Here is a 9,429-nt window from a genome sequence, read left to right on the forward strand (position 1 = left end):
TAAATTGTTAGGAGTGTAAAATTATGGTGAAGATTAGAGGCCTCTTAACTAGTAGAATGGTCCTAGGTTCTGACATTATAAACTTGGAACTTTTGTCATCTATGTGCCCCCATCCTCCAAACACCATGTACATGTCTCTTTCCTGTCTCTCTCACCACACACATTCTCCAAGCTACTAAGAAACATTAAAATGTGTCCAGTACCATATGAACCCTAATCATCACCGTAAAAATGATATGATTCATTATCTTAAAGTGCTCTGATATTAAAAAAAAGTGATGACAGTGACATCTGCTATGGAATTCTTTTACATATCTGATTTGTTGAGAGAAAATTAGAAAAACATTAGAATTAATCCGAGATTCAATTCATGCCAATTTGATAGGTTTTAATATCTTAGGCCTTTGATTTTTTGTGAACAAGGTTTTTAATTATACCGTTTGATCAATAGGCATTTATTGAACACCTACTACTTAGCAAGTGTGGTTCCAGGCTCCAACAAAAAAAACTTAAAAGAAAATGACCCCAAAATCTTAACTCATGGTAAAACATCCCACATGATGTTTGACAAGAGAGTAATTGACAAGAGAGTAATACAGATTAAAAAAAAAAATAGTTTTCAGTTATGGGAACACTGAATGCCCAGAAATGAAAATTTAAAGGTAAAAAGGAGAGAATCGTGAGGGTAGAAGTATCTCTAAAAGAGATGTTGGAAGAAGTTAGAAAGAAAAAGGAATCAATGAGGGTTGGAAATAGGGCAACTCTTCTGTGGAGGAAGATATCTTTCTACTAAATTCTAATCTGAAAATGCAGGATGACAATGAAGGCGTTTTCAAACCATGAAAGGAACAGAAATCACCATAAAATACTGCTGAGTGAATAACAATAGGATATAGCACAAGAAAAATAAGTAGCTTAGTTTGGAGAGATGCAGAAAGGAATTCATATTAGCACATAAACTCTACACAGGACTGTATCTGGGTTCTTTTAGAATATATAATTTTGACAATATGTGTAAGTGATAGTTTCAGACAAAAGGAACTTCCAAACTGAGAACAGTAAACTGAACTGAGATGTCCCACTTTGGTGGTCATAATACCAAGGGCAACACCGCCTGGGATGAAAAGTTCACTATTCACTGACCCCTCCTGGACATCCTGTTTCCAGCATAGCTTTATTAAAAGAATGTTCACAGTCCCTCTGTTGCTTTGAAAAAGCATATTCCAATGTTGCATGCTTTACTTATCGGTCCTGACACCTTTACTGGTCAGGCAAGCACTCCATATTTATGAATACAAATGGTTTACAAGTAGACTGGATAAAACAACTTTTCATATCTGGAAGAGTAAACACTAGGAAGCCTTAGTTCAAAAGAGGGGACAAAAGGAGGATAATCCAGGAGCAGCCAAAATTCTGGGGAGAGCCTCCTGAGGTGGAGAAGGGCCCACAGCAAAGGAAGAAATGGGATGGCAGGAAATGAAGGGAAGGTAAAGAAGAGGGATGCAGAGAGAGACATAACTTTCTCCCATCCATGAAGTTGTGTTGGCGACAGCTCTTCCAAACCCCTCCGTTCTCAACAAGGCATTGCACGTGACTACTGAGTCCAGCAGAGTCTTGGCTTGGCAGCTGCTCCAGCCTCTATGGCCTCATCTTCTCTCCACCTCCACGGTGGCACCTCACCCAGATTCCTTTCTTGTCAAACTTGTTTCCAATCACCCAAGCCCTCTAGTCTATGACCTCTTGGTCAAACTGTCTGTTACCCAGGACGCAAATAGGTTGAGAGTGTCAGATAACATGGTAATTTTGTGGGGGGAGAAGACAGAGTGAGCACTGCAATACCCTTTATCTTATCCCTTTCCCCAGCTACCTGCACCTTTAATAGTAAAGGCCCTTTCCCCACCTGTGTTTCTCTGAGTCTCTAAGTCACTGCAGGGCAACTGAGTGTGACTCATGTCTCTTTTTATTTATTTGCTTTGATGTGTTCATTCCCTCTGGGGAGCTGACTGGTAGAACATTTGAGTCAATTCTATTTTTCCAAGGGAAGTGGGGTAACACAAAGTTGGGTGATGACAAAAGTGGGTTGTATTGCTCTATAGTAATCACATAAAAATACTGTGTGCTCTGAACTTAGGGCACTGTGATGAATATTCTGTAACCACATCTTACCCTCAAAGTCCTTTCTCCTAGAACTGATTAATATTCAACTATTACAAATACATGGTATTCGCCACATGCCTGATACCTGCTAAGGCTCTGGAACCTTGTTCCCTGAATGTCCCTGCTGCCCTCCTCTACCTCCCACCAGAAATTCTCACAATCACTGTACAGGCTGCAAACACACTAGAGAAGTGGTTTCTGAAGAAGCTATGACATGACCGTGAGAGTAATGGAACGTTGCACAGCTCACGACAGGTGCATAAGCCACACCAGATGCAAAAGTCACTTTCTCACACCCCTGAGTACAAAGATTTGGGTGAAGGTTCTCAGTAAAAATTATGCTGCTTCGGGGTGCCTGGGTGGCTCAGTGGGTTAAGCCTCTGCCTTGGGCTCAGGTCATGATGTCAGGGTCCTGGGATCCAGCCCTGCATAGGGCTCTCTGCTCAGCAGGGAGCCTGCTTTCCCCTCACTCTCTGCCTGCCTCTCTGCCTACATGTGATATCTCTCCCCACCCCAGTCAAATAAATAAATAAAATCTTTTTAAAAAAATTATGCTGCTTCAATGAGCAGGTCATAGATAGAGTCCAAAGTGGGGAGTCAGGGTGTTGCCCGGTCAATAAATCTTTACTAGGAGGTTATTATGGGCCAGGCACTGTGTTTTGAGTAAAGCAACTATTGTGGATAGAAAGAAGCCAATCTGCCTTAGAAGTAGGAGAATTACTCTGCAGGTTGGTTGGCAGCTCCTGAAAGTTTTATATAACATTACATCGTTCTCTTGCTAGCACCTTCTTTATCTCTTTCCTTGAATAGGGGAGAGGGGAAGGGAGAGGTTCGACAAAGGGTGTGTGTGAGAGATTTGGAAACAGAATGACCTTTCTATTCAGGGATTTGCTGACACCACGACATGCTAATGTTTCCAGGTAAGGGCATAAGAATTCAGGAGGTGCACTAATCTTGAATTCTTTCCCAGTAGTTACCTTTTCATAAATTCTGTATATTTGACGGGGCAAGTGGGTCTAGCCAGTACTTACGTTTAAAGAAATAAATAAGTCAGAGTGGGAAACAGGTTGGGCCCAGGAGAGGGGAGTCGGGGTGGGACCTGAGCTTCGGATTTCGGATTTCCGTAGGACCAGGCATAAGGGTTCAGCCCGGGGGGAGGAGCAGCCCCCACCCCCGCTCCTTGCACCGCCCACCTTGCGCCTCCACTCAGGCTCCAGCCTGACTTGCAGAGGGCTCCCGCTCCACTCACGTCCCACCTAGCCCTACCTCCCAGGGTCCATCCAGTGCGCCAGGGCTGGTGGTGGATTCCCGGAGTCGACCCCATCAGCTTGGGTTCTTGACCATGTAGGCAGCCTCTCCTAGAACTTCAGCTACTCTCGCTAATTTTAAGATACGAAAGGCTGTTTCTGGACTTTCTGTGTACCTCAAGTGTGAAAGGAAAGGAAATTCGCTTGCGTTTGAAAGCTCAAACGTCAGGTTACTCAAGGAGATCGGCTGGTTCGATAACCCCCATTTCCCCCGCCTCCACTTAACCTCACGGGACGGCAGGCGAATGATCTCTAGGAAGTGGATGCCAGAAGGGTCTGTGCATTGGGCCGGGGACATTGCCAGGGTAGCTCTTGGCGCAGAGCTCGCTATAGGTCCTCTCTCCCAGGATCGGATAGATGATTCATTTTTATATGTAACGTTTTACTCCACTCTATAGCTCTGGCTGGTTAATGTTCAACCCCAGGGTTTCGAGAGGCAGCTCTAGGGAGGCAGGCAGGGATGACCCATTCAAAGTATATGGCCGCTCGGGAATGAAGGCACAGAAGCCCGAGAGAGGGTGAGGAGGGTTGTGGCGGGTAGTCGGGGGGTGGGGCGGGGCGCTGCTCGGGCCTGGGCCTCCCTGGGCCGACTCCGAGACTGCGGAGAAACCAAGCTGTCCGCGGCCCGGGCGGGCAGGCGCCCCTGAGGCACAGCCAACAGGCAAAGCTCAGCCTGGGCCCCGACCGCCCACGACGCCGAAGCCTGAGCCGAGAGCGGCGCGTGCTGGGGGCGACGAGAGCGCGGAGGCGGGTGCTTCGCCCCGGAGCGACCTGGGGGCGGCTCTGTGCTGCCCCAGAGACCCGGTGGCGATGCTAGCCTGGCGCTTCGGCTCCGAGACGCCGGAGAGAGGTGGGCGTGCGGCGGCAGCTGAGGATTAGGTTCGGGTGTTGTTGTCCCGAGGGACGTGCAAACACTAGTGCGGGGACACGAAAGGGGTCCTTGGAGGTGCGTGGGTTGCCTTCTGGGCCGCCACTTCTCCGGGCGCCTCTGAATATAGCGTCAGGGTAATGCGAAGCAGCACGTCTTGCCACCGCCCTTCTCCCTTGTTGCCCGGCCAAAAAAAATGAACATTAAGATAAAGCAGCTGTTCTGGTCAGTAGAAGGCGGTAGGACAGGATTGTGCCCCAGCCACAGTTCAGCGAGGCCCAAGGCGAGGCAAGTTCAGGTGGAACGGCGGCACCCTGGGTCCTTCTAAGAGTTGGGCCGCGTGGCTCCCGCAGAACCGCTGCGTCCAGAAGATCCTGGTCAGATGTCCAGACTGCGGTCCCCTAGAGCTGGGAAGTTGAGAAGGCGGGGGTTGGGGGGATGCTGCAAGGGAAAAGGAGGTTCCGGGCTGGGGAGGGGAGCTTCTGAGCAGCAGCCTAGAATTCGCAGGCGGGACTTTTTCTTTTTCTTTCTTTCCCCTTCTTCTTTCTTTCTTTCTCTCTCTCTTTTTTCTGTCGAAGAAACAAACAAGACCCTGCCTCATCAGATAAGACTGGCTCCTACGATTTCAGAGACTTTAAGCGAGGGCTGGAGGCGCTGAGGTTAGCAGAATAATGTGAATGAACATTGCCTGAGGCCCGCAGAAGGGTTTTATTTTACTTTCTTTTGTTTGATACTATATTATTTTCTAACAAAGTGACCTGTTGTCTGTAGCGTTGGGCTCCTGCAGGCAAAGCCCCTTCCTTGGCACTGGGAATGGCCTGCAGGGTCTCTGCCTCTGTTCACATCAGCGACCCCACCCCGTGCCAGCACACTGCCGCGTGAAATCACACACGCCGGTCGTCAACCAAACGCAGGCAGCCGCGTTAAGTGAAGCCAGAGAAGGCCTGGCTAGTCCATCCCGGACGACAGAGAAAGATACCATGAAGCTTCTACTGGGTGCAGCAACCCTCCCCAGATACCCAGAGAAGCAGAGTTGAGGGGGGCTATTGACGCAAGCAGAATGGGGAAAGAGTCCAAGAATTGGGTTGTCACTAGTCTGGGATCCAAGTCCCATTTAACATGCTGCCCCACTGCCTTCTCAGGGACAGCTGAGACGGTTCTAGGTCTCACCTTCAGGGAGTGAAGATAAATGTTCCTGCCCGGGGATTGCGCGGGAGGGGTCCAGCCCAGCTGCAAACTGTCGATGAAGACAGGAAGGCTTTGCTACTTCTGGACAGAGGAAGCATTGGTAGAGAGTCTAGGGAAACCACCTCAGACAAGCCTTAGCCCTGGTATATGAGGTCCCAGCGTAAGCCAACCATTTTCTAAGTTGATAGAACGGGGGGAAAAAAAAACACCAAAAAACAAAAAACCAAAGCAAACCAAGAACAAGCAAAAAAGCTTTGGTGTTGATAAAGAAAACAGGAGAGGGGGAAGATACGGGGAAAAGAGACAGGGCAAAGTGGAGGGAGGAAAGCACCTTAAACATTTTTGCAGGAAGAATGGGAGAACTAGGTCTGGAAAGATCCATCAAAGTCAAAGGGCGCAGACACATACCCTGTTCAGTGAGGGCCCAATGAGTCTCAACTTAGCCCTCCAGAGAGAAGGAAAAAAAAATGCAGTCCCTCACACAGCTCTCAGAAATTAACATCTTTACCATACATTTATTAATTTTTTAAATATTTCTAAAAAGAAATTTATATAGTTCTTTTAGTCATTTTTTGACTGAGGAATTTAAGCTTCAACTATCTCCTGTTTTCCAGTTGCCACTGAACTGTTAATATATTGTTACAAAAGAAATAGCAATGATTTTTTAACGCAATTAAGTAGAATTAAATACAACTTTGATGGTACCTTTTATGTTTTCCAGGCCTTCTCTATTCTTCAAAATCTAAAATCAACATTTACATAAAATACATAAAATACTCAGCAAGAAATGAATGAAGTTATACATCCCAAGCACAATAAATTCTGGATTCTATCTTTTCAGATAGAATGTCAACAACTAGAAGGCCTCTCTTCGTGGGGGGTGGGGAAGAGGGGTTTGGGAAGCAGAGTGACAAATAAACTTTTAAGATTAGAGTGAAATTTCTCGGGTTTCTCTGCTAAAACCTGAAAAGGAAAATCAGGTTTCTATGTAACACATTCTTCTTCTTCTTTTTTAAGAATCTCTTCTTCAATTGTCACTTTCTCAAGTTCAGTGAAAATGCAATTGTCAGATTAGGGACGCTGGGGGACGAAGGGTAGTCTTAAAATATTTCTTCTGAAAATCTGCTATAAGAAACTTCTCCCGTTTATTTCTCCTCCCTCCATCAGCCACGTTTCTTGGTTCCCCATGTGCTTAGTTAACTGCTGCTTGCGGGGGGGGGGGAGCGCTGGGGAGGGTGTTAATAAATCAATCAATAGAGACTATATTCATAAAGGCCTCTGATCTGATTACACCCCCTCTTTTTTGGGTCCCTCTCTAAAAAATTTACCTCGGCGAGCCAGAGACTCCCAGCGTAGCCCGCGTCGACGGAGAGCTTCGGGCGGGAGGCTGGGGAGCCCCGGCGACGGCGGCGAAGGCGCCCGTGGATTACGATGTGGATTGCAGGGCAGACCTTTGTTTGGCCACATTCGCGACGCCGGGCGGCGGGGGGGGGGGGGGGGGGGGGGCGGTGGGCGCGGGGCGCAGCAGTTTCTCCTCCTTCGACACCGAGCCAGGTTTTTATAGACTTGCCTTAAAAAGAGTTCGCTGCTCTTCTCAGGGTTAATTTATAGGGCTTTCGAGGAATACTGGGACTTTTAAGATGCTCTTCATTTTTTCCCCATTATTTTTGTTGTTGTTACACTCCTAAAGGCACTCCCGGGTTTCAGCACCTCACAGGACAAGGGTGGGGGCTGGAAGACAGAGCAGGGCCGGGAGGCGAAGGGGAGGATTTGTCTCCTAATCAAACCGCCCACATGGCTCAGGTTGCCCAACATCGTTTTTAAAATTAAATTTCTAGCCAAGTTAAGGGCAGTAAAACTCAGATTTAGGAACTGCGAGGAAATTGAGACAAACGTGGGCCACATACACCTTTTCCCAGGTCTCCACCAATTTGAATTCTCTATTAGGGGAATGAAGAGTTTGAGGACTTAAGAGTTTTAAAAGTTTAAAAACCGGGGACAGGCGAAAGAAAGGATTAGAGTAACAGGTGAGGGGTGACTGGGGTGGGGGTGGGGTGGGGAGAAAGCCCTTAGAGCGCACATTGTGCGGGATTCCTGATCCAGCACCCCCGCCCCAGCCTCTGGGCACGCAGAAGTGGGGGACAGAGCCCTGAGGCCTAGCCTAGGCTCCTGGGGGCCCGACCTCCTGCTCGCCATCTTTGATCCCAGGCAGGGGAGGTTGGTGTCCATGCTATAGATTACCTTAAAGTTTCCTTTAAACACTTTAATACACAACTAGCTCAGAAATCATTAAGAGACCTAGAGAAGGAGAAAAAATACCCTCACACTCACCGGTAATAAGTGTTGACATGCAGCAAAAATCGATTGAGTGGAACCGAGGTGGTGGCAGTAGCGATGGCTGAAGGGGGGACCCGCGTGGGAGCGGGAGGGGCGAGAGGACCGACTCCACTGGCTCGGGAGGGAATTAGGCTTTTCTCGCTTGAAAGGAAAAAGAGGGGCGGAAAAGGGTCGGGGGCCAAGCGAGGATGGGTATGGGGAACAAGGGGGCTGAAGAGGGTAATTCTTCCTTCTGGAAGTCCAGGGAAAGGAGCTGAGGTGGGAAAAAGGGCTTCTCATCAGTCCCGAGTCTCCGCCCCCAGCCCGCACCACTCAAGTTGGGGATGAGACAACTCTTCCCAAACCTCGACTTCCATTTTTGTTTTCTGCAGATTGATTGATTGCCTCGAAATAGACTTTTATTCCAGCCAGCAAACTAGGCCGAGGTCCGCCTCCTGGAGCCAGCTCTCCCAAGTCACTCTTGGACCTGCAGGAGACGCAAATCCTCCCAGCAGGTCTCATTAGCGTTTCCAGCCCCCATCCCCAAATCCCCTCTCCCAGTCCCCTCCCTCCCCTCCCCTACCGCCCCTCCCCCCATACCAGGCGGAGCTCGGGGAGGCCCGGACCGCTGGGCTCCGCCGCTCCAGAAGCCAAAGTCCGCCCGTGGGGACCGTTTTCCTCTCCACTGCTCTCAAGTGAACAACAAGGACGGAGGTGACCCTCGGCCAAAGGACTTTTATCTGCCCCCCACTGCCGCGTGATCCCTCCGTAGGTTAGAGGCAGAGCTTAAAAAAGAAAGAAAGAAAGAAAGTTAATGTGCATTGAGCACTGATCTTAAATCGGGGACATTATCTGCGATCTCTTTAAGTGGCAGCGGCAGTCCCATGCAGAACAAAGACTGTGTTTGAGCCTCAAAAGCTTATAGGTAAAGTTTCAGCCAGATAAAAGTAACCTAAGCGCAAAAACACAGGTTTTCTCGGTTCCAGAAAACTGGTGGCTACTTTTCGCTCCCTATTCCCCAGGGTGTGTTTGTCCTCGCCCACTGCGGGGAGGAGGGTGACCAGAATAGCAAAGGACCTCAGAATTTACCCTTCACCCCCCCTCCCCCAGCGCCTCGGTAATGAATTCCTTTGGACTAAGTCGTATTTGCTACGATTTGTTACGAAATCAAATTTCACATTAAAAAAAAAAAAAGCTGAAAACCAACAACAAAGGAAGAGCGGGTGCTTAAAGTTCTTTTAAACACTCACACCGACCTCATTCCCCGTTTAGATGTCAGAGGATGGGAGGGAGGGCCAGGGCTGTAATTCATCTTGATTTGCTTCATTGTCCCGCAGTTTGCAAACCATAATCCTGTATAATTTCAGGAACAAGCAGGTTTAGAATTAATGGGTCAATATTATTTAAAACAAAACACGGGGATCATGACCTTTGCCTCAACTACATATTGCTCTACAAGACTCAGGAAACTCCACTCTAACCTCTCAACCCCTGGGCTCTTTGGGAAACTGAAGGGCTGTAGTTATTAGAAATGGTCTTTGTTTCTTTTAATGTCTCGAAAGGATTTGGAAATAGAATGCAATATAACATGAA

At 48.1% G+C, this 9,429-nt stretch overlaps 1 long non-coding RNA gene across 1 annotated transcript; it reads right to left on the reverse strand.

Moving 5' to 3' along the window:
- Positions 1-408: 408 nt before the first annotated feature.
- On the reverse strand, positions 409-8,577 carry LOC125093286 (uncharacterized). The gene is made up of 3 exons (XR_007125197.1): positions 8,437-8,577; positions 7,852-8,323; positions 409-4,901 (listed from the first exon to the last, which is right to left on the reverse strand). It is a non-coding gene; the product is annotated as an uncharacterized LOC125093286 (long non-coding RNA).
- Positions 8,578-9,429: the final 852 nt, after the last annotated feature.

Source organism: Lutra lutra, chromosome 2 (assembly GCF_902655055.1).
Source record: "Lutra lutra chromosome 2, mLutLut1.2, whole genome shotgun sequence".
NCBI classification, from domain to species: Eukaryota; Metazoa; Chordata; class Mammalia; order Carnivora; family Mustelidae; genus Lutra; species Lutra lutra.